The sequence below is a fragment of the Artemia sp. Qi Xiang Cuo genome, chromosome 10 (genome assembly GCF_049724085.1).
Source record: "Artemia sp. Qi Xiang Cuo chromosome 10, ASM4972408v1, whole genome shotgun sequence".
Lineage (NCBI taxonomy): Eukaryota > Metazoa > Arthropoda > Branchiopoda > Anostraca > Artemiidae > Artemia > Artemia sp. Qi Xiang Cuo.
In genome coordinates, this window is record NC_142803.1 from 56,471,928 (window position 1) to 56,498,870 (window position 26,943).

Genomic DNA, 26,943 nt, shown 5'->3' on the forward strand with positions numbered 1-26,943 from the left:
CTCTGAGCCCAAAAATGACTCTCTAAGGCTTGTCGGACATCAGATCCACTTGTAGAGACCCCCTGGTGACTTTCATGCAGGAATATTCTTGGCTGAGCTCCAATGACCTGGACACGGTTTACCCTGCAATTTTGTAAATGCCTTTCAAGGCCAGACAAATAATTTTTCCACTCCTGCAACACTTCAAAGTTCCTCATTGAGCAAAAATTATTAAGTCCTAAAGCTCCTAAACACATTTTATTTTCTGTCCCAAACTTAAAATTTAAGCTATAAGCAAGCCTTGGAAATCTGGTTTTGACATGGCCAAATAGATTTTCAATGACCCTTCTTGCTCTGGACAACCTAAAAAAAGAATCTATTGCTTAAAAGAAACGAAAAAATAGCCCTGAAGTCTCAATAGTTTTCTAAAAGAGCAAAAGAAACAGTCGAAACTTGATTAAAGGGTTCTTAATTTCAAACCTTGACTTTATGGTATTTTAGAACATAATATGAACAGTAAAAAAAAAAAAAGAACAATTGAGATATAGTGAGTAAAAAGATTGGATAAGAGACAACAAGTTAGAATGAAGTTAAAACAAAAAGAAATTGAACAAAATTAAAAAGACATGTTCTTACAATCTAGAGCTTTGGATAAAATGTTTTACTCCATTTTTGTAGTGCATGATTCTTTATAATGACCAGGTATTAAAGGGAGATACCATCTTTGGCAAAATCATCTAAAATATCTTAGGGCATGACAAATCTAGGCACTGAAATAAAATTAACTTTCTTAAACATATTACACACAAGAGAGCTGGGTGGTTGGACACAAGCATCAGAGCATAAGACCTACAAGAGGGAGTTTCATAACCTACAAGAGAAAGTGACACAGTCCTATGGTCCTAAGGTAAGGTCTGCACATATTACTGGGGTCCTTAATCTCAGATCAATTCATTGACTGGCAAGAATCATGATTTTACTTTCTTTTAGAGAAGGATATAAACTGCTCAAGAAAATACAAAAATTGTCTTGTTTTCAATAACTTTCAATCAATTTGCATTTTCTTTTTAATATTAAAAACAGGGTAAACCAGAATTTAATTCAGATTATGGATAGAATAGAATTGCAGCTATGAAATAGTAGCAAAGTGATTGGTTTTATTCACATGTTAAAACTGTGAGAGCAGAAAGATAGCATACCAAAACATATGCAGGGAATATGAACCTTAAATACCATGCATAAAATTAATAATTTGTCTTTAATCAACAATGTTCAACCAATTTACATTTGATTTTTCATTTGTAAAACAGTTTACACAAAATTTTCAAGATTTAATTCAGTAGATGGATAGAACAAAATCTCAATTATGAAAAAATATTAAAATTTTTGGTTTTTATTGACAAACTATAGGAGAGCAGAAAGATAGCATACCAAAATTTGCACAGGAAACATAAACCTTAGATCTTTCATTTTTAAAGCCATATCCATAACAGGATTTCATTATAATTAAATTTTTCAGTTTGTATTGTCATTGTCCTAGGGCTTTTAGAACAATAAACATTATTGTTATCATTATTGATTTTTCTTTTAATTTTTATGGAACCAATTATCTTCTGAGCTTGGAATTCTAACTGTTATTCATTTAGGTTTAATAACATATTTAAGTGTTTAAGCTGTGTAGCTATACTAAGCTGAGAAATATTTGATTGATTCTGAACATACTATTCTGAGAAATTTACTTAAAAAAAACAAGCAAAATTACTTGCTTTAGAGAAAACATGGACCTTAAATCCTCTAAATTTTTTCCCCTACTCTGTTCACAGTGACAAGAAAAAGGAAGCCATTTGCTGGTTATGCTTAACAACAAGTTTAGCAGCTTTATTTTTTGTTGTAGTATGTATTGCTCATTAAATAAACAGTCAAATATAGCAATTTTATTCCAAGACCTTTAGTTTTTAATTATACAGGAAAATTAATGATATTTTTTTCTAATTTAACCTATGAAGTTTCTAACAACCAAAAATACTTTAAAGAAAGCAGACATGAATTGGTCTGCTAATGAAAGCTCAAGAAGTAGACTATAATCTTTGGATGAAAGCTTTGGAGCCTAGAGAAAATGCAAAAAGCTTACCTTTTATTGAAAAGAATTTCTTCTGGCTCAGTTGATTGCTTTCTAAAAGGCTTCATCATCCAAGCCTCTAGTCTAAAAGCCCCATCCCCAGGAAGATGAAATGGAATCTTGACACCATTCAAATACCTTGAATATCTTGGAAAGAGAGTGCCATTCATAGCTCTTTGGTAAATACTGGTGGACATAAATGCACCAGCATCACTACATCTACCTGGTATGCCTGCTTTAGCATACAAACATTGGTACTTGGCATCTGATATCACAAGCATATTCACACTATACCTTAAATTACCTTAAATTACCTTAAATCACAGCTTGGAGTGAAATAAGGACTTTCGATCCTGTTGAATCACTCCTTATGATGACTGTTGTAGTTGGTTAAGTTCTGGTGGAAGATTCTGGTGCTTCCCAGTCAAACTTCCATGGTGTATCTTTCCACTCAGCATCCAGATGGCGTTTGAAAGCATCTGTTGATTCAGCAGCCACCGTGTCCTCCTTGAGGTTAGTCCAGAGGTTCTCAATCCGATTCGAGAAGAAATTGCATCTTGCTCCAGTTGCAGCGTGATGTTTGCGGATTCGTCTAAGGTGTCCTCGTGTTTTGTGGGAGGTGTCGATCTCCAGGATCTCATTTTCTCGATTGGTTGAGAGGAGTTTGTGCGCCTGGATCATGTCTCCCCGTTTCCGTCTATATACTAAGGAGGGGAGGTTGAGTTCCTTCAGCCGTTCACTGTATGTCTTGTTTTCCATGCCGACAATCATCTTAGTGGCCCTTCGTTGGATTTGCTCAAGAACTGCCTTGTCCTTTTTGAATCGAGGGGTGGCCAGTATCGTCCCCACCTCCAGTCTAGGTCTTACTAATCCTTTATAGAGTTTGGTGATTACGTGTGATTACCAGGCCTTAAAATTATAATAGTCACTTTGATATCTTTTGGGAGGGTGGAAAGGGACATGGCAACCGTCTATAGCCCCAATAGTCATAGGAAATCCCCAAAGTTTGTCAAATTCCTTTTCTTTTACCATTAATTGTTCCAAGCTGGTAGGCCATTTGATTAATTCTGGCACAATAACTCTCAGTGCAGCATCTATAAAATCATGAAAGCACTTCCCAACAGTACTCCTTCCCGAGCCAAATAGTGAGCCTATTGATAGGACGAATCACAGGATTTGTCCTATTGCTAGCAAGTGCAATTTAAGGTAATTTTAAGGTAATAATCACTGTTTGTTGCTAAAATATAGATGGCAACAGCAACTTTCTTGTCCACTCTAATTGCTGGCCTGAATTTTGTGTCATTTGTTTGTATAGCCTAGCATTTTCTACTTTATTCACAATCCAATAAAAGCTGTCCCAGTTCATTCTGAAATAATTGTAGAACTCAGCATTGGTGTACCTTTCACGAATATTATCCCACCAATTGTGAGTTTGGGGCATAACCCAAATTCTTTTAGAATAAAGCTCCCTCCTTAGCCTTTGCAGCTCCATGAGCTGTGAATTTACATTGGCTCTCCTCCTTCTAGACCTTGATAAATTAATGAAGATCGAGTTTGTTATCATAGATAAACTCTGCAACAAGATCATTAATTCTAAATTTGATTGAACAAGACGCATCTGAAGCATATCCATTGTGTTTTTTCTACACCCACGAACCGGTTGTTTAAATATTTTGCCGAATAACCGCAAATGGAGATGACACTGATTGCGGATTCGGTATTTTGGCAGATTTGCAGACTCTGCCAAATGCAGACACGCTATTAGCTAACATTTTTCTCAACAATCATTTTTCCGCCGTCCAACTAAAAATTGTTAGCTAACATTGTTAGAAGATTTCTCTAACAAATCGAATGCTTGTTGAAGGAAATTGTTGGGGAATTTAAAGCGAAATATTCAAAAACAATAAAGATGGATACTTTTTATGCTTATAATATTGACAAAGAATCGAGGACAGCAACTGTTTCTCACAGTTAGTATATTCTTTAGTTAGTTTCCTTAAAAGCCAGGGTTTCCTATTTGACCTTAGAGTTAATGAGAAGTCATAAGAGAGTTTTAGTTGTTTTGTTTTAAATTCAATAATTTTTCTTGATATAGGCTAGCCTTAAAGTTATTATTGCAACAAGTGTGAGCCACAGCTCTTTAGTGGGACCATGGACTTTTTATCTCTTGCTATTCTAGGCTATACAAATTATTTGGTTGCAAATATGGTAACAGTGTAGAGTTACAGCTCTCCTAAAAGAAACAAGCCTTAGGGTCATTGTTGCAACAATTGATAGCCACAACTATTTAGTGGTAACTTGGCCTTTATATCTATTGCTATTCTATGCTAAACAAATAACTTTTGTAGGAAATATGGTAACAGTATAGTTACAGAACTTTTAAAGGAAAAATGCTAAATAAATTAGTAGCCTATATTTATATAGCCCTACTACATATTGTATGGTTGGGGTATCCTCATGAAATTGTACTTGGTAATTCAAAGATTGGTAAAATTCTATTTTAGCTACTTTTGGCTATCTTGGGAAGGAGTTTGGTTAGGAAATTGAAACTTTTAGGGATAGACCTACAGGCTAAAGTATGTCCCGGGAAGGTATTTTGAAGTACCTACCTCCACTCCTTCTCCCTCTAGAGGGTCCTGACCTTTGATGACCTTTAAAAACCTGTGTCTTATAAAAGTGAAACCTTGTAATATAGATCTTCTGCTTAAAATGAAGTCCAAAAAAATTGTTTTCAGCTTCACAACTTTGCTCAATCCTGATTTATAGAGTTTTGAAGATATGTAAATACATTTCCTAAATTTTGAAAATTAACATTGATATGGCTTAAAATACTACTCAAATAGCAGGAATTGCATTTTCAGAACTAAAGCCAGAGAAAAAGAATCTTATAACTGAAAATTAAGGTAAAATGCTGTTTTGTCAAAATTTCAATAGGTATAGACCTGTCATGTAGGCAAATTTCAGGATCCTCTAGAGAAAGAAGGAGAGGAGATAAGTACTTCAAAATACCTTCCCAGGACATATTTTGGCCTGTAGACCCATCCCTGAAAGTTTTATTTTCCTAACCTCACCCCTTTCCAAGATAGGTAAAAGTAACTAAAGTAGAATTTTACCCAAAGATCTACCTTTCTGACTAAATTGTTTATCTTGGTATTCCTATTGGAAGTACCATTTCTCACACTTGCCATCTCCTAACAGAAGTCATCAAATGGTGCAAATCAGCTTCCTATGCTTCTATAGTGTTCACTAAGCTTGGTTTCAATCACCATTATCTTGCATTGCTGTACAACACCGTTGGTCTCCCCCACATCCTCTACATTGCACTCTTCTTGAAGATTCTTAAAAATGCCAATAAACTGAAAATCCACACCACTTTTTTCTGTTTTGCCAAATATCTACTGTGATATCCAACTTGAACATAGAATTCATAGCTCATCAGTTGTTTCCACATAGCAGATGTTACTATAGCTGTTGCTAAGCTTATGAAAAAACATGTCCAGAAGGTTTCAAGACATTCTTGGAGCCAGCTTCTTTAATTCTAGCTATGTTGCCATAGTTGTATAGTGATAATTTACTCTTTTTTTCTTATTCTTTCTTTGTAGTGCTTTGTCATTTTCTTTTTGTACTAAGCCAGGTTTTCAATAAGTAATAAAAATAATGTATTTTAGAGTTAAAAAATCAATTATTTTTATATAAAAAGAAATAAGAAAGATGATTTGATTAATGTAAAATATATATATATATATATATATATATATATATATATATATATATATATATATATATATATATATATATATATATATATATATATATGATAATAAAAAATTTGAGATTGTTTAACCAGTGATCAGAAGGAGTTGGTATGTTTGTGACAAACCTCAACTGGAAAAGATTCTTATCATTATCTTTTTGATTTTAATCTGTTGTTTATAAATTTGTATGTAATTGTTTTGGTTATATTCATTAAAAGCCAGGTTTTCCTACTTGGCTGTGGAGTTAATCACAAGATTAGTTTAAGCTCTAAATCTTACTTTATCAAAAGTTTGCAATAAGCCCTTTTTTGCAAAATTCACTTTTATTAAGGTCAGTGAGGTTAAGCTCTTAAATTACTTTTTGTTATGGAGGACTGGAGAAGCCTATGTTGGGTACGTTTTTTATTAGCCTATGTTAAAGCATTGGTATCTGAGGCAAATGAAAATAGTAGCGCAGCTGGGTAGATGAAACTATCAGGAACTACCTCTTTGTTTGCAGTATGGAAATCAAACACTGAAATTGTAAGAAATTCAGTCAATTTCTGTTCAATTAAACAATTGTTCCAAATACAGCCATACAGTCATTATTTCAACAATTGTGAGCCACAACTCTTTCATGGGACCATAAACTATTTATCCCTTGGCATTCTAGGCTATACAAATAACTTGGCTGGAAGTATGATAACAGTGTAGATTTACAGCTCTTCCATAGGAATCATGCCTTGGGGTCATTATAACAACAAGTGTGAGCCACAACTCTTTAGTGAGACCAAAGGACTATGTATCCCTTGCTATTCTAAGTTATACAGATAACTTGGCAGGACATATGGTATCAGTGTAGCATTAGAGTTGTCTTCAAAGAAACATGCCTTATGGTCATTATTGCAACAAGTGTAAGCCACAACTCTTTGACAGGAACATGGACTTAGCTATATATCTGTTGCTATTCTAGGCTGAACAAATAATTTATCAGGAAATATGGTATCACTGTAGTTGTAAAGCTTCTAAAGGGAAAGTGCTTGATAAATTGAACTAGTAGCCTATATTTTATCTAGGGCCTACTATATACATTATGGGTGGGCTATGATTCTAGTTTTTATATTTAGAAAATAATTTTTTATATATAAAAGGAAATAAAAAGACTATTTTAATCTCGTTTTTTATGTAGAATACATTTATACATTAATAGTAGATAACTTAAGATTTTTTAACTAGTCATCAGAAGGAGTTGAATGGTGTGTTATAGAAATCAACTGGAAAAGAATTGTATTGTTGTCTTTTTGATTGTAATCTAATGTTTTTTACATTTGCATGTAGTTGTAAACTTGATCTTTTTTCAATTTTTAATTTCAAGTTATATAATTTGTGTGTTTTTTTGTTGCAGTCAAATACTGGAAAGGGGGCATATCTATTTGGCCTCTATACTTGAGAGCTAAATTGACCTGTGTGTAGAACAGTCAAACTATTTGTTAATTCCCCTTAACAAATAGTACCAACTGGTACTTGAAGAAACACCATAAATCAGATGCATCTGCCAAAAAAATGTTGTTGAATTTGAGGGTTTTTGTAAATTAATATTTTGTTCTATCAAAAAGTCACTTTATAATAGTCTACCTACTCACTCATGCTGTCATGCAGGCTAAATCCCTGTTGCTTAAAAAGGATTGTATATTCACAGAAAAGTTTACAGTTGAATAAATTTTAAAATTATAGATTGGATTTGGTTTTTGTATGGTTTATTTTCCTTTACTTTTGTATCAAGTTCAGTTTAACCTGTCAAATTAATTTAAAAAAAATTAATTTAGTACATGTTACTATTGTCTTGATCCAAGGTCAGAGCTACACTTTTTTGCTCAAGTGTTTTTTTCTTTTTTTTACTGCATGCCTGTCATAAAATAGCTTATGTTTCATACATTGTAATTTCAAGTTCTTGCTATGACTATCCCTCTGAAAATTTTTTCCATAGTATTCTGTGAAATCTCGGCTATGATGATTGTCATCATGATTATTGTAGCCACTGGTTCAGCATAGGCACCATACTAAGCTTCCTCATTTAGTTTAATGAGGATTTATTCTATTCCAGATGCTGACATGTCTGGAGACAAATTTATTGTGAGCCAGTCAAACTACTCTGCCTATGGTATCAGTGAAGAGCAGTTTCTCAGTATTTTTGATCATGGTTCTGAAGAAAGTCCAGGAGGTACCAGCACCCTTAGACTGTGGTGCAACTCAAAGGACCCTGATCAGCAAGCAAGAGACAATCAAGCAAAACTTGCCTTATTTGAAATATTGGCAACTGATGCCATTAAGGCAAAATTACAAAGTAAATTAATAAAAAAAAAAAAAAATGGTGTGGGCAGAAGTGGCAAACAATCTGAGACTGAAGGGATTTGAAGTTATGGAAGGGGAGGTGGGGACAAACAAAGTATGGGCACAAGCTCGGTCCCTGGAGCACACCTATAAAAAGTATATTGATTCCTGCAAAAACACAGGATCAGAATATAAAAAGCCTCCAAGGTTTTTTGAAGAGATGGATAAATTATGGGGGGACAAACACAATATCAATCCCCCCAAAATATATGATTCTATTGCGAGTCCTAATGTTCAACCTGGAACTTCTAGTACTGGGAGTGATAATCAACCTAAAACATTGCAAAATTTGAACACCAGTATGAGTGAAAATGATGTTACAGGAAATGAAGCTCAACCTGGAACACTGCAAAATTTGAACACCAGTATCATAAGTGAAAGCAATGTTACAGTAAATAAAGCATCTAGCAGTTCGAAAAAAAGAAAACAAAATCACCAAATTGATGAATTTTTAAAAGAGATGAGACTATTCAGGCAGTCTTTTGAAAATGCACAGATTAAAAAAGAGCAGGGAAGACAGAGGAGACATGAGGAAAAAATAAAAAAAATAGATGAACTCATTAAAACAAAAAGAGGAAAAAAAGAAAGAGAGAGAGTAGTGAAGATGAATAAAGTTTCTATTTTGCCTTCTAAATCGTTTAAATGTTTATTTTTCTTTTGGTTTTTTATTTTTTTTATAGTTTTGATATTTGCTTGTGTTTATATCTGAAACTTGTTTTATAGTATTTCTTAGTATATTTATTTTATGACAATGCACCTTAATTTTGTTCAGTTTCAGGTATTCCTAAAACAATAAGATTGCACTTCTTTTAGGTTTGAATTTTTGGGAAAGCAGGCTTGGGCATGCAGCACTTTTGACCAATTCTTCCTCAAATATCATGATTTGTACAATATTTTTCATATTTGGCTTAAGTAAAATCTTGTGCACTTGCAATTTACCAGGTGAACTAAAGAGTCCATCATATAGTCATCAATACCAGCCTTTGCCTTCCAATTTCAATTAAGATTGTTGAGATTTTTGTTACTTTTGAGGTTTTACAACTTTTATTGATCAAATAATTGTTTATCACAGTATAATAACATTATAAATGCATAAAACTATCCTATCATATCAATATAACTTAGTCGATTTGCTTGACCATCATTTGTATGTAAAACATCAGATGAGTTTGTAGGAGGATATTCTTCCTCTATATCCTGTAAATTTTGCTCTTCTTCATTTTCAATTACATTGTCACTGCCATGCACAAAAGTTGTGCAAGCAACATGCAGTTACGACTATACTAATTGCTCGAGGTACCTTACTGTTTATAAATCTCAATCTTCGCCATCTATTGAGTAGATCACCAAATGCATTTTCAATTACTAACCTAGTTTTTGAGAGCTTCTTATTAAATCTTTTTCTTTTTTCATCAATAAGTTCAGTTTCTTTTAATGCTGGTATTAACCATGTAAGTGCAGGGAAGGCACTATCACCAATAATGTGATAATCAGCACTAGTAAATAGAGTTGAATTTGCCTGGGATGCTTGGTGGTAGAGACCCGAATTTCTCAGTACTCTACTATCATGTACACTACCGGGAAAACCCACATGAATGAATGAAAATTCTCTATTCGGAAGACATACGGCAAGAAGCACAATAGAATGAAACATTTTTCTATTTAGATATGTAGCTTGTTGCTCAGATGGTGCTACTATTCTTATATGGCAGCCGTCAATGGCACCAAGGACTCCCGGGAAACCACTGAGATCAGCAAATTTTCTAGTTACTGTATTTAGACTTAATGTACTTGGCCATTTAATGAACTGGTCTGATTTTCTCTCTATATGAGAACAAACCCTCCCAACAACAGCCCAGACACATTTTATTGAGCGATCGAATTTATCTCCAATCTGTCTGAGGGTACAAGCTTGGTTAGCCATATACCACAGAGTAATATATAGCATTTCATGTTTCTGAATAGGCACATTACCACCACAATAGTCTGATTCAGGCAGATTAATAAAGTCTAGTAGCTTTTCGAATGTATCTGGGTTCATTCTAAAGTGCTTTTTAAAGTCTGTATCTGAATACTTTGCGATCACGTCTTTGATGTAATTTTCTTGTCTCACATGAATTTCACTGTTTAAGCTAGAAAAAGCAGCCACTGTCACCCGTGAGTACTCTTCCATGACTACATCTGAGTCATCACTTTCAGAGGAAGAAAGAAGCTCTTCTAGAATACATCTCATCTCTGAGTCAGCTGTACCTGCCATTTTGCCTGTAAGGAGCGTTTTGTAAGTTTTAATAAATTTTCATTAAGTTTTGTTAGTTTTAATTGTAAGTAAGAGAAATTATTTAAATAGCACTGTGTTTTCACCGGAAAAAGTTCTTTTCACGTGAAATAACGCCCCCCCCCCTTCCAGGAAAATTCATCCCAAACAATTCCACTCAGAAAATTTCTTGTGGACGATCTTGGGTGAAAAATTGTTCTTAGCACACTTTCATTTGAAAAAGACTAATTTGTGATTGTTTTAAAATCATATCGGTAATCCCCTCTCAGTGGAAAAGGTTTCTATAACCCCCCCCCTCCATACCCTAGTAGAAAGTTGCTCCCGCAGAAAGCTCCCTCTGGAAAATATATCCCATGGAAATTCCCCAAAAGCATAGTTACTTGACTTTTCAACAATGCCAAACAAAATGAATATCTCAAAATTTTAAAAATTGTAATCGATTGACTTCGAGGGAAAAAGGGGGGTAATTTGCCCTCCAATCCTTTTGATCACTTAAAAAAGGCATTAGAACTTTTACTTTCCATTCAAATAAGTCCTTTCCTGATATTCTATGACTATTTTTTTGATTCGATCACCCCTGGGAAAAGAAAAAAAAACACGCATTGTTGATTCTTTTTCTGGCAAAAATACAAACCTTACTTACAGTTCGTTACCACGTACTGTTTGGCTATTTCTATTCAATCTCTTTGCTTATCAATTTAATTATTGAGACTTACAGGCAGTGGTGTCAATAGAGGGAGGGGAACACCCATCTATAATTTTTACCTCCTCCTTCTAGACATTTTTAAGACTTACTGGCAACGGAATCAATTAGGGCACAGGGCAACGACTCATCTAAGATTTTCTTCCCTCCCCCCTCTAGATTTTGAGACATTTTTTTTGGTAATCCTATTATATAAAAAAAATCCATTCTTCCACTGAAAAAATAGAAATAACAACGAAAATGCCACCTGCCTAATTTTTTTTACACGTTAGTTGCCCCCCCCCCCATTTCATTGGTAATGGATACTTCTCTCCTTAATTGAAAATTCCTTTGATTTGCACCTTCAGTGAAAATAAATTTTTGGTCATTTGATGAACTGGTCTGATTTTCTCTCTATATGAGAAAAAACCCTCCCAACATTATAGTCCCCCCAATTTATTGGCAATGGATACTTTTCTCCTAAATTGGAATTTTCTTTGATTTGCACCTTCAGTGAAGATAAATTTTTCTTTAATTAAATTCATTCCTCAGTTTTACTGGGTCAAAATGATGTAAATTAAGTTGTAAAAAGAAATGTGGACAACTTAAAAGTCATAGCAATTTGATATGATCAAAAATCTAACAGTTTCGTTTATGCAATCAAATTACCATTTTTAAACAGGTCGTTACACTTCCTTCATACATGGGATAATTTATGTAAAAGCTTTAAACAGTTACTCACTGCAACACTATCTTGATAAAAATTTTCGTTTGAATTTCCCGCCTAATATCATGTTTCCACGAATTGTTAGCTAACAATTTCGGTTAGCTAACAATTCTGTTTCCGCCGTCCAAACAAATTTTTGTTAGCTAACATTGTTAGCTAACAACTGGACAGCGGAAAAACCCCTGTATAAAGAGCTGCTACCTTTAAAATTTGAAGCCTAGATAACGCTTGTTTGCAAATCTGTTTGAAAATTAAAAGCAAGATGATCTATGTTTTTGGAACTGGAAATATGTTGCAACAAAATTTAAGGCCTGTGAAAATAAGCTTACCTGCCCTGATGGATCCATATATAGCCGTAATAGTTTATATCTTGAGTTGCTGTTTCTATATTTAAAAGTGCAGCAAATACTTTGGAAGTTTTGGTTTCCCACATTTCATGTACTGGGTTCTCTTTTATTGCGCTTTTTAACATAACTCAAAAATTTTTTTAATCTTTTGGGGTGAAGTTCTACAAAATCATATTAGCCTATTGAGTTAGGACAAAAGTGAATAGGCCTACACCATTCAATGCCTTTTTTATGCTAATTACGAATATAATAAACATTTCTATTGGAAATGAATTTCAGCCCCCCCCCTATATATGCCAATTCAGGGTTAGGTTAGGTATAGCCTATATAGGGGGGGCTGAAATTCATTTCCAATAGAAATGATTATTATATTTGTAATCATAGAACTTGCTTAATTCCTGGCTAGGCTATAATTGGATTGGTTTTACACTACAGCATACACCATGTTTATTGAAGCTTAGTGACATCATGCACAAGACACAACGCCTGTTAATTGAAACACTGACCTGAAAATTAAACAACCCTTGTTCAACTTGAGGGTTCTGTAACTCCAGATTGATTGCAGTGAAAAAAGAAAAAATGATAAAAAGGGCTTTAATTGAGTAAAATCAGTGTAAACTGTCTAAACAAATAATTCAGCCTAAAAAGATATACAAGCTTGTATGAATTTTATTAAAGTTGTTAATATTGTTTTTTTGAACAAAGCCAAGAGAATTTTTGCATAAGAAATCATTTAAAAAATAAAGAGAGCATGAAAAAATGAATCTAACTGAATGATAGCCATTAGTCTCCCAAATCAGGTAAACCACAATCCAAGTTCTCTAATATATCCGTTGCTTTAAACAAACAAAATTTCTTTAACATTGAAGAGATTGCCAAGTGACTTGGACAGCTTTTGCTCCTTAATAAACATATAAACTTGTGCTCCATATTTTTGCTTTCTTCTGGTATATCTTCCATTGTTGTTGGCATGTGACTGATGTAATATTTGAACAAAACTAGTCCAGATGATCAATCACCCTTGCCAACCAATTGAGTCATTCAAAATTCTTATCAATCACAGTCAACACTTGACTCAAGCACCAAACAGGCTCCTAGATGGTCAATCATGGTTGAACCAATTAATTTGGCTGAAACTTTTGATCAAAATGATTGACCATCTAGGGTTTCCTTTATGATTAAAGAGCTGCTACCTTTAAATTTTGAAACCTAGATGATGCTTGTTTGTAAATCTGTTTGAAAATAAAAAGCAAGATGGTCTATGTTTTTGGAACTGGAAATATGTTGCAACAAAATTCAAGGCCTGTGAAAATAAACTTTTTATCTCCAGCAATATTTTCTTTCCTGAATCCAACATTCTGCAATGGGTGATTCTGTAGAGTTAGCTCTTCTGAATGAAATATCCTAATAGAATAAAAGTACTAGCCTACTGTTAGACTTCTAATTTTATGCTCCTTTTCAACATAATAGGTTTTGACCTAATATCACACCCTACCTGCCCTGATGGATCCATATATAGCCAAAATAATTTATATCTTGAGTTGCTGTTTCTATATTTAAAAGTCCAGCAAATACTTTGGAAGTCTTGGTCTCCCACATCTCATGTATGTCTTTTTTAATTTTTCCCTGCCCTTTTGCACATTAATCAAACCAGGTCCTCTTTTATTGTGCTTTTTTAACATAACTCAAAAAGTTTTTCAATCTTTTGGATAGAACTTGCTTAATTCCTGGATATATTTGGATTGGTTTTACACCACAGCATACACCATGTTTATTGAAGCTTAGTGACATCATGCTCAAGACACAATGCCTGTTAATTAAAACACTGACCTGAAAATTAAACAACCCTTGTTCAACTTGGGACTCCACCCTTTGACTATTGGAAAAAATTAGTTTATAAGCTTATATAGAATGGTACTATCCAATCTCCTTATAATTAAAAACATTTTAGTCATCTAGTTTGAAAATTTGGCATATCTGTATAGGAAAAATCTAAATTTGCCAACTAGTTGACTAATAACTTCTCTGCAGAAAAAATTAATTTTTCCAACTAGTTGACTAATGACATCTCCCTAGCAACACTTAAATTTGCCAACTAGTTGACAATAAATGTTGCCTCAGTAAAACTTTCCTTTTCCAACTAGTTGACTTATAACTTCTCCCCAGCAAAACTTAATTTTGCCAACTAGCTGAAACAAACATTGCCCCAGAAAACAATTTATTTTCCAACTAATTGACTAATAATAGTTAGAATTTATTCTGAATAGAATAAAATATGTTGATAATATAGGGTTTTTTCAAATCTAAATATCCCTATTGTTACAGGATACTACCAGATGGCTAATTTGGCAGTGTATATATATACAAATCTTTGAATTAGCCAACTGACCAACCAGTATTTTAAGCCTAGGAGTTCAGCTGGATATAGGGAAAAATATTAAGAAAACAATTCCTACTACATAATATGCAGAATAGTCCTATTTGACAAATTTTGCAGGGGGAGAGCCTTTATCTTCACTTCTTTCCTTGTTTTTCTAAGAAACTCATGGATTTTCTAGAACCTATGTATTCTCAGTACATAGCCTATACCCCCAACCCTCTAATGTGCAACTATATACCTAGAATTGCATCCTCAATCTAAATATAACATCCATTTGCATCACAAATGACATTTACTCCCATATTAGCCATGTGGTGGATGTCCCTATTGTTACTATTGTGTTACAACTTCTGTCTCCCTCTTAATGGGAGATATATTTTTAGTTATATATTGGGCTTTGAAGCCAGGGATTTTTGTTTTAATTCCCAGGATAATTAGGCTTATACCTGGTCCCAAAAGTGAGATTGAATTTGTCAAAGCTTGGAGGGTTATTCCTCCTGACTTTTAAAGACAACAGATGCATATTTGAGGTTTTGCTTATTTCTACCTTGCATTTAATGGACATAAATTGTGTGTGTTCCTTCATTTATCTGTGCTTCTTTTTTGGAAGAATATTTCTGTCTCATTTTTATGATTTTTAATTAGTTTTTCCAACTAGTTGACTAATAACTTCTCCCCAGCAAAACTTAGTTTTTCTAACTATTTGACTAATAACTTCTCTGCAGCAACACTTAAATTTGCCAACTAGTTGACAATAAATGTTGCCCAAGCAAAACTTTCCTTTTCCAACTTGTTGACTAATAACTTCTCCCCAGCAAAACTCTCCCCAGCAAAACCCCAGAAAACAATTTATTTTCCAACTAGTTGACTAGCAACTTTTCCCCAACAATACTTTCTTTATCCAACTAGCTAGAAACAAAATTACCCTATAAACACTTTTGTTAGCCATCTATTTGGCAAGTAACTTTTCTTGAGAATAATTTCTTAGCTAACGACATGACATAAAAAGAAAACAAAAAACATACTATTCCTGGTCCAAAAAAAATTGGCAGTATGTGCTTTTAACAAATGCGCTACAGCTAAGGTAAATCAAACAAACTGAATTCAGGAGTAAATTTTACAGGAGTGCCCTTTTTATAGTCTAAAGTGGTTGGAGGGCAACTACCCCCCCCCCCATGCCCCTAATTCCCCCAAACACATCCAATCAAAATTTTGAGATAGCCATTTTGTTCAGCATAGTTGAGTTCTAGATAGAAAATATATTTTTGAGGGGGACACTCCACCACAACCCTCAGGGCAAGGGTTTTAAGTTATGCCCTGGGGGCATATAAGGTTTTATAGAAGGCGTTGTCATAGAAACTTCAAAAAAGGCTCAATCGATTAGAAATTCAAAGGGCTAGTACCCTTTTTAATATTCGAAAGTGATTGGAGGGCAACTACCCCCCCCCCCCCCAACAGCCATCAATCCCCCAGACACATCCAATCAAAATTTTGAAATAGCCATTTTGTTCAGCGTAGTTGATTTCCAGATAGAAAATATGTTTTTGAGGAGGACACTCCCCCACAACCCTCAAGGTTAGGGTTTTAAGTTATGCCCTGGGGGCGTATAGGGTTTTTATAGAAGGCGTTGTCGTAGAAACTTCAAAAAAGGCTCATTCAATTGGAAATTCAAAGAGCTAGTGCCCTTTTTAATAGTCGGAAGTGATTTGAGGGCAACTTGACACCCCCCCCCCCTACGCCCACCTTTTCCCCAAACACATCCAATCAAAATGAGACAGCCATTCTACTAAAAGTAGTTTTAATTTCTGTAAATTAGGTCATTGAGGATGACAAATCCTCCACAGCCCTCAGGGCAAGGGTTGTAAGTTATGCCCTTGAGGTATATAAGGTTTTGTATAGACAACGTTGCCGTAAAAACTTCAGAAAGGGCTCATTCGATTGGCAATTTAAATGTCTGGTTCCCTTCTTGATAGTCAAAAGTGATTCTAAGGCAACTGACACCCTTTCCACGCTCACCATTTCCCCAAACACATCCAATCAAAATTTTGGTATAGCCAATTGTTTCAACGTAGTTGAAAGTTCTGGAAATTATATGTTTGAGCAGGACACTCCCCCCACAGTCTTCAGGGGCAAGGGCTTTAAGTTATGCCCTGGGGGCATATATGGTTCTTATGGACGGAATGTCCGTATAAACTTCAGAGAGGGCTCATTTGATTGTAAATGGAAAGCTCTAGTTCACTTTTTAAGGGTCAAAAGATATTGGAGGGAACCAGCTCCCCCCCAAACCCTTTTTCCCAAATGTATCCAATAAAAATTTTATGATAGCTATTTTGCTAAAAATTACAGTCTTGACACAACCCACCAGGGCCCGGGGGCAGGTGTTTTAAGTTATGCCCTGGGGGCAAATATGGGTCTTATGGAACGGGTGCTCGTATTAACTTCAAAGAGGGATCATTAGATGGGAAACTGAAAGTTCTAGTTCACTTTTTAAGAGTCAAAAGAGATTGGAGGGCACCTAGCCCCCCCCCAAGCCCTTTTTGCTCAAACCCATCCGATAAGAACTTTGCGATAGCTTTTTTTAAAAATAGTTCATAGACGATATAACGAAAAATCATGGGTCAACACAGCCCCCCAGGGCCCAAGGGCAGGTGTTGTAAGTTATGCCGTTGGGGAATACATGGTTCTTATTGAAGGAATGCTCGTAAAAAATTCAGAGATGGCTTCTTTGATTGGAAATTGAAAGTTCTAGTTAAGGTTTTTCCAATCAAAAGGGATTGAAGGACAACTAGATCACCCAAGCCCATTTTTCCCCAAATGCATCCAATAAACGTTTTGAGATAGGCATCAAGTTAGAAATTAATCAAAAGTCAGATAACAAAACTCAGGTGTCATCACAACCCCCCCCCCCCCCAGGGCCCGGGGGCAGGCGTTGTAAGTTATCACCTGGGGCATATATTGTTTGTATGAAAGGGATGATCGTATAAACTTCACAAAGGGCTCATTTGATTGGATATTGAAATTTCGATCTCACTTTTTAATAGTCAAAAGAGATCCAAGGGCAGCTATCCCCCAACCCATCTGATGAAAATTTTGAGATAGACATCTTGTTAAAAATAGTTCAAAGGTCGGATAAGAAAACATCGGGTGTCAATAGAACCCCCCAGGGCACAGAGGACGGCGTTCTAAGTTATGCCCTAAGGGCATGTATGGTTCTTATGACAGGAATGCTCGTATAAACTTCATAGAGGACTCCATTGATTGGAAATTGAAAGTTCTAAGTCACGTTTTAAGCGTCAAGAGAGTTAAATAGCCCCCCCCGCCGTTTTTCCCCCAGACTTGTCCCCTACAGATTTTGGGTCAGCTAGTGTTTTGGAAAATTTTAAGAAACTAGATAACATACACACCCCCAAGAGCCCGGGGGATAGGCGTTGTAAGTGTTGTTCTTCGGGCCTTTATGGTTCTTATGGAAGGGATGCTCGTATAAACTTCAGAGGGGGCTCATGTGATTGGAAATTGAAAGTTCTGGTTCATTTTTTAAGAGTCAAAAGATATCCGAGGGCAGCTAGCCCCCCCTACACACCCCTTTTTCCCCAAGCCCATCTGATAAAATTTTTATTATAGCCATTTCATTAAAAGTAGTTCAACGGCCGGATAAAAATAATTGCAGTATTGGAACAACCCGCTAGGGCCAGGCGGCAGGCGTTATGAGTAATGCTCTAGGGGCATATATAGTTCTTATGGAAGGGATGATCGTATAAACTTTGGAGAGGGCTCATTTGATTTGAAATTGAAAGTTCTTGTTCACTTTTTAAGAGTCAAAAGAGATCGGAGGGCAACTAGCCCCCCTCCTCCGTGCCCTAAATGCATCAGATAAAAACCAACTTTATGACAAATGTTTTCTTTTGTACTTAATATTGAAAATAAACATTAAAATTATAGTAAAAACTGATGAGCTTTCAGCAATTAATATCATTATACATAAAATATTCAGTTTAATTTATTAGCTCTTTTTAAAGTTGTTAAAGACGAATATAGTTTCCATACAAACAAGTATTTGGATACTGCCTCCTTTCCTAACTGTAAATAAAAACCAAAACCCTACTGTGTCATTGGAGCTTAACTGAAAACAGATTATATTACAAATATTTTCTTTTCCTGTTCTTACAGTATTGAAAATAAAATTACAATTACAGTGAAATAAATTCTTGAACTGATGGATCTTTCAATAATTAATATCATTATTCATCAAATATTCAATTTGATGTTGTTTATACTTTCCTATACTTTTCAAGATGCATATAGTTTTCAGTAAAGTGCCAATGACTGAAAGGTTTCAATGACTTGAAAGGTTTCAAACCTTTCAATGACTTGAAAGGTTTTAGACTTCTACAGTGAGAGAAGGTGGTCATACCCAAACTCTTGTTTGGAGAAATGTTTTTTTGTTTTCAGATTGTTTTGCGTGCCTAATATAACTTTCATTCGCTTTTATAATTATTTGGTAATCTACATTGTTATGTTCTGTGTGTTTGTTTGCGTTAATTGTTTATTTAGTTTCTGGATATCTTTAGTTTCATTTATACTAGGAAAATATTTTTTTTTTCATTTTAAGCTTGATATTCATATTCAATCTAAGCATTACTCGCGTTACGATCTATTTATCCATTTATATTATTACTTTGGGTACGTTTTTGCTATGATTGCTTATTTAATTTCTGTCCGTTTTGGGCTTCATTTATTCTTTAATAGTAATTTCTGGTCATTTTGAGTTTGAATTTTAAAAGGTATTTGTATCTGCTGAGCTTAAGTTTAAAATGACCTTTACTTTTCTTTGTAAAACTTATTTTTCGGAAATTTTTTTTTTAATTAATCCTAATAATATCCAATATGACTACCATACTATTCATCATTAGAAAGAGCAAGAAAATCAAACAAAACCATAGAAAATTGTGCAGTTTTTCTGGTAGGCTATATCACAATAACTTAACATAATAGACAATAATAGTCTATTGATTTAAGAAAATTCATATGCCCTGGATTAAAACAAACCCTAAGTAAAAGCCCAACACCATTATCATTTATTTTTGTCTGATCTAATAATATACAATGATGTGGAAGGTCAAATAAATGCTGTGCAATTGCTCTTTCAAAGTTTTTGATTTTTTATTACATTTTAGAGAAGAATCTATTGTATTTTTATGTTGTTATAGTTGTTATTATGTTATTGTATATAATCTATCATATTTTTATGCTATCGTATTTTCTAAATTTTCCTGTGTTCTGGATGCATAAAATTCTCCATGAGAGCAAGGTATTCTGTTTGCTCTGCTTTGTATTTTTTGGTGTTGCAACTTTTTACCATCATAGTTGCAGCAGTAGCTGCAACCTAGTAAAGAACAAACCACGACCCATAGTGACCAAAACTTAAATAAACGCATTTAGAAAAAGGTGGTAAATGAGAAGAAATTGCCATTTCTAGATGATTCACAAATGGTAACCATTATCTAAGTTAGTCTGAACAGTAAAATGTTATTCTGAAAACAAATATATATGGATTTTGAATAACAGCTCAAAACCCCTAAGAAATGGTGTCAGATACAAACAAAAAGTACGCCACTTTTGGCGTATTGCCAAAGCTGGAGGAATTGCCATAGCTGAAAAACCAACACAGGAAACTTACAGTCCTCCTGGCTTGAACAAAAAGGAAAATCACTTTGCATGTTTCCTTTTTTTTCCTCCCCTGCTAGCAGAGCACTGATACATCATAGAAAGCTGTTTAAAGCCTCATTTTAAAGGAAATTGCTAAATCTGTGTACTTCTGTAATAAATAGAACACATTATTCAAAATAAAATCTATTTTTTTACAAAAAATGTAGGGTACAAAAAATTTTTATTTTAGGGTATGTGTAAATTTTTAAAATGAATATACTGTTTCATTTGCTAGATTTTATTAACAAATAAAAAAGAGACTGTATCTTTACTGTTAAATTATTGCAATATAGCCAACAAGAAAGACAGAATATTTATTCTGATTCTGTTCAATTTTCTTGCTCTGTGCAGTGATGAATAGTTGTCATATTGGATATTATTAAGGTATGAGTTTAGTTTTTGGTTTTAGTTTTTTTTATTAGTTTTTGCCTATTCTTTCTTTTGTTTATATGTTCTATTCAATTGAATTTAGTTTTTTTACATGCTTTTTTCCTGTTAACAAAGCCTTTCCAACATAAAATCAAAATATCCAGACCTTTCCTACAATATTTTTTTTTGTTTTTCCAGTGTCTTAACTAAAATCTTGTATCCGTTTTTCTATATTTTTATTTGTTTCTCTTCAGTTCAATTCTGCATGTAACCAGGCCTGGATTTAAATCTTTGACACTCTTAGGCCCAAGTTTTTTTTTGCTGCTCCATTTTTGCTAGATTTTCGGGGAAATCCCCGGAAATTCGGGGGTAGTGGGAGCAAAGCACTGAACAGAACGCAACTGATGAGCCTAAAGTAAGGAAAGACAGAGCTGATATGGAACTCTCAGTTGCCATTCTTGGGAGACATCTGACAGTTGATAAGTGGCCACAGAATTCCTGTGTTGTTTTAAAACCACTTTTCTGTGAATAGGCAGAGTACACCTGGCGCTTTTGCAATAAATCACATCTGTCCAGTTTTGTTAAGAAAACAATCACTCAGTGATAATTTATTGCAACCCCCCCCCGCATTGTGTGCCTCCAGGTCCGGGCCTTGAGGGCCTATTGGTAAATCCAGGTCTGCATGTAACAGTGTTTTATATGTTGCTAACGTTTTGTTGTTGTAACAAAAGAAGTACACCAATTGGTGAAAATTGGTGCATGTAACCTCCTCTAATAATGGGAGAAGATCAAGAAACGATTGACGTCTCTTAGGATAAGATCAAGAGACGAACCGACACTCTAAAAAAACGGAATTTTGATATCAATAGATACATCAATAGAATCATATTTTTATGCTGATTTCAAATATATAAGTTCGTTAAGTTTAGTCTTACCCATCAAAAGTTACGCGCCTGAGAAAATTTGCCTTATTTTTGAAAAAGGGGGAAACAACCCCCAAAATTCATAGAACGTTAATGAAAATCTTACTATCAGATTCAGCGTATCAGAGAACCATACTGTAGAAGTTTCAAGCTCCTATCTGCAAAAATGTGGAATTTTGTATTTTTTGCTAGAAGAAAGATCATGGATGTGTTTTTTTTTCAGGAGTGATTGTATCCGTCCAGTAGTCATAGAATATCGTGAGAGGGCTCATTCGAACGGAAATCAAAAGTTCTAGTGTTCTTTTTAAGCGACCAAAAAAATTGGAGGGCAACTTGGCCCCCTCCCACGCTCATTTTTTTCTCGAAGACACCCAATCAAAATTTTGGGATAGCCATTTTGTTCAGCATAGTCAAAAATCTAATAAAAATGTCTTTGAGGATGACTTAATCCCCCACAGATCTCGAGGGAAGGGCTGTAAGTTATTAACTTAGTCCATTGTTTACATATAGTATTGGTTAATGGGAAGTATACAGACGTTTTCAGGAGAGATTTTTTTTCGAAGGTGGTGGGGGGGGGGGGTTGGATGAGAGGGTTACGGGGGAAGATCTTTCCATAGAGGAGTTTTTCTTGGGAGAAAGGACATTTCTATGAAGGGGGTGCTGGATTTCGCTGCATTATTTAAAGAACCATCAGAAATTAAGTAAAAAAAAGTATTTTCAACTGAAAGTAAGGAGCAAAATTAAAACTTAAAGAGAAAAGAAACTATTACGTATATGAGGGGGTTCGTAAAGAGCGTAAAGAGCGAGGTATTGAATAGGGGGCGAACTTCCGAATATACGTAATAAAAACATACGAATATAGAAGTTCGTTACATAAATTAATTCGTAAGTTACGTCAGAACAAAATTTTGCAACAATCGTTTAGTTAAGACAAGTAAAATTAATATATAATTTTCATTCTACCGATTCGTGTACAGTGATTAAAGTTCAAAACTGCATTAATTCAAAAACGATAAGATCTTAAATTAAAAAAAAACAAGTTTTTTTTAACTGAAATTAAGGAGCAACATTAAAACTTAAAATGCACAGAAAATATTCCGTATATGAAAGGGGCTGTCCTCTCCTCAACGCCTCGCTCTTTACGCTTAAGTTTGACTCTGTCTCACAACTTTATTTTTTAAAACAATAAAAAACTTTAGCGTAAAGAGGGAGGCGTTGAGGAGGTAACAGCCCGTTTCATATACGGAATAATTTCCGTTTGTTTTAAGTTTTAATGTCGCTCCTTATTTTCAGTTAAAAAAAACTTGTTTTTTTTTAAATTTAATATACCTAAAATAATGCCTTAAAATACCGTTTTATTCTGACGAATTGTTAAAGTTTTCCGTCGGTTGGCCTAAGGACCCCCGGTCAGCCCTCCCCCCCCATAACTATTTTCTGAGTGCACCACTGTACATATGTCTATATTTATATGTATATATTTTACATATTTTAAATGTGACATAATATGTCACATATAACACATTTATGACTAATATCTTTCAGAAATGGTTCCTGGCTTTGCTATCGACATACAAAACAACCATGATGAATTCCATGCTGTAAAGTTTTCACCAGACCTGAAGAAGCTGCTGAAAATCTCCTCAAAGGACATATATTGTTGAACTTGTACTTGTCAAAGCTAGGGGGCCAGCTCAATGACTGTTGATGAATTTAGAATTTCTACTCTAGGATTAGCATGTTTAAGTATGCACGGTTGTTTTAAGAGGGTATATGGCCCAGAAGAAATTGAGGTAAATATTGAACAGTTCACATAAATGACCTACGAATAAAGTGAATATACCACTGGATGCCTTCTTTATGCTTTTTCTGAACATAATAATCGTTTTTGGCACAAATTCAACTTTAAGTCCTTTACAGACCCTCAAAAATGATAGTTTTTTCTCTTGTTTTAGATATGGCTTACATACCTCTGTTAGCGTCAGTCTTGTTAAAACCGGTTTACCCGTAAAGTGAATCGACAGTGACAAAATCGAAAATCAATAAATGCATGGGAAATATGTAATATATGCTATATACTTGGGTATGGTTGGAAAGGTTAGGTTAACTTAGGTTTAAATTGAATTTGCGAGTAAAGCGATCATAATATTCAGAAAGAGCATAAAAAAAGGCATCGAGTCGTATATTCACTTTATTCGTATGTCATTTATGGGAACTGCTCAATATTTACCGAAATTGAGTATGGGTGAAAGCTTTATCAAAACAATGGCAAAATTCTAGTTTTGGGGTGTTTTGCTGTCGTGGAAAGTAGTTGAGTTAGGTGAATGAAATTCTCAAAAGTTCACTCAGAGCCCTAAAAAACTCCCGGGAAGATGTTTTGAAGGATAAACCTCCATCTTTTCTCCTTCCAGATGACTCAGATTTTTGATCACCTTTAATAGTGTCTGTGTTATAACATCGAAACTTTGCAAAATACATCTTCTGCTTAGATGGGGCATAAGAAAAGTGGTTTGAGCCTTATACCTTTGCCCAATCTATAAGGTTGCGAAGATCTGTGAAATTATTTATTAGATTTAGGGAGAAACCCTTGATATGCCATAAGATTCTAGTGAAATATTCTATTCAATTGATTTGATTCTATTGATTTGATTCTATTATATTCTATTCAATTCAATTGATTCTATTGAAATAAGATTCTATTCAACTAAAACCATATCATGGGAAGGTATTACCAAGCTACTAAGTCTACTCTTTATTATTTTTAGGGCTTAAAAGACTGCTTACATTACAGGTCTATATGTAACTGGACTTTAGCAAAATAAGTTTTACCTTAATTTTGAATTTTGAAAATTCAAAATTCAGGAATTTAATTTTCAAAACCTAAAGCCAATCTAAAAAAGATCCAAAATTCAAAATTAAGGTAAAACTTATTTTGCTAAAGTCCAGTTAGATATAGACCTGTAATGTAAGCAGTCTTTTAAGCCCTAAAAATAATAAAGAGTAGACTTAGTAGCTTGGTAATACCTTCCCATGATATGGTTTTAGTCCTGGATTCATTTCTGAAAGTTCTATTCACCTAATTAAACTACTTTCCAAGAGACCAAGAAGCCCCAGAAACTAGGATCTCATCAAAACGATATAAACTGTTCATGATGATAAATTGTTGGTAAATGAGTAACCCTCTTTCATGGCAATTTTCAGGGTAATTGTTGGTACATGAGTAACCCTCTTTCATGGTAATTTTCATGGTAATTTCTTTCATCTTTCAGTTTTTCAAAAAAAATTTGAAAACTGAATGATGAAAATTGTATACATATTATAAGGGTGGGATTCTAAGTATAGAATGCTAATAAAAATATTGTTTGGAAACATCTCTTTAGAAATAACAGGCTAAAAATCGCCCATAATGTTTTTTTTTTTTACAAAAAATTATCTCACATATATGATTTTTTTTTCACACAAACAGATGAAAATTCACAGGAAACAGGAAAAAGGGATCAATAAATTGCCAAGGAATAGCAAGATAAAATTATAATATTTTGAAAAGCCTGTGCATTTTAGTCGGCCATGTGTTGTTGTTCCTATGGGAATTAAGGAAGAAAAAGGGAAAGGACAAAATTAATTAAGAAACAGTAGTAGGAAAACAGATCAAACTCAAATACAAACAGTGTTAGGAAACATAGCTGGTAAAAGAAAATCTAAGACTTTATTCATTATATATTTATGTGATTTTAGATATTTACGTAATAGCCTCAAATTAATTAATTAAAGCATTCTTCAAAATATACACAAAAGCTATGAAATTAAAACTAGAATGTGCTTAGAGCATGAGTAGAAAAATATTGGAAGTTTAGTCAAGAATGTCCTGTAATATCAAAATTTTAAGACAGTATACATAGTTCCTGTAAAGAGCTCTTTTGAAGAGCTTTACAAAGTTTTCGTAAAGAGCCAAGATTAAGACTTTAAATAGAATGGTCTTCTCGAAAAATTACTTTACTTGAGCTTAACTTGTGTATAATGTCAAAAGTTTAAGACTCCAAAGAGAGCTCTTGTAAATTCTAAAGAGCTATTGGGAAGAGCTTAACAAAGTTTTCGTATTGAGCCAAGCTTAAGAATTGAAATAGAAGGGTTCTCTCTAATGACTTTACTTGGGCTGAACTTGAAAATCTAAGACTATGTTCATTATATATTTATGTGATTTTATTTATTTAAGTAATAGCCTCAAATTGATTATTTAAGGCATCCTAAGACTGTAAACAAAGTTTTTCTAAAGAGCTCTCGTGAAGACCTTTACAAAGTTTTTATAAAGAGCCAAAGGTTAAGACTTGAAATAGAAGAATCTTCTCTAAAAATGACTTTACTTGAGCTTAACTTGTGAATAATTTCGAAAGCTTAAGACCTCAAACAAAGTTCTTGTAAAGAGCTATTGTGAAGAGTTTTACAAAGTTTTCGTATAGAGCCAAGCTTAAGACTAAAAATAGAAGAATCCTCTCTGAAAATGACTTAAATTGAGCGTAACTTGTGTATAATGTCAAAAGTGTAAGACTGCAAACAGAGCTCTTGTGAAGAGCTTTACAAAGTTTTCGTAAAGAACCAAGCTTAAGACTTGAAATAGAAATATCCTGAAAAATTACTTTACTCAATAACTTGTGTATAATGTCGAATGTCTTGTGAAATGATTGCAAACAGAGTTCTAGTAAAGAGCTATTGTGAAGAGCTTTACAAAGTTTTCGTAGAGAGCCGAGAATAAGACTTGAAATAGAAGAATCCTCTCTAAAATGAATTTATTAGAGCTTAACTTCTGTATTTGCCCAAAGCTGGACAAGATGCAAAGAAATGGGACATTTCTTGTAGGCTAATTTAGAGTAAATCATTTGTTTGTAATCATTAGGTGAGCTAAGAGCTTTTCTTAATTTTTAATCCAAATCATGTAGTAAGTCAGAGAAAAGAAAAAGAAAAATATTTAAATGCCTCTATGTACCTCTCTGTAGCTTCTATTAAAGGATAAAAAGGGAATGCCAAACGTCAGATAAGTGATATAAGGTTTATTTTTCAACAAGAAGACACAAATAATAAAACAAACATAATGCGCTAAATGAGCTGCTTTTAAGGCAGGACTACCGACTCTGCCAAACTTACCTTGTTTTTTTTTTGTGCCTTCGTTTGCCGGCAATTTAAGGGTCCTTTAAAGCCATGGCATATAGGGGTTCTGTCATTGATGTTTAAAATAATTTACCCCGGTTCCCCGACCGCTGTATTAAAGGATAAAAAGCATAAGGGTCCTTTAAAGCCATTACTATGCATGAGGGTCCTT

General features: G+C 34.1%; 1 long non-coding RNA gene across 1 annotated transcript; it reads left to right on the plus strand.

Annotated features, from left to right (window-relative positions):
• The first annotated feature begins 3,926 nt into the window (after positions 1 to 3,926).
• Positions 3,927 to 23,779, plus strand: LOC148947922 (uncharacterized). Its single transcript, XR_016142271.1, has 2 exons — positions 3,927 to 4,068; positions 23,175 to 23,779. It is a non-coding gene; the product is annotated as an uncharacterized LOC148947922 (long non-coding RNA).
• Positions 23,780 to 26,943: the final 3,164 nt, after the last annotated feature.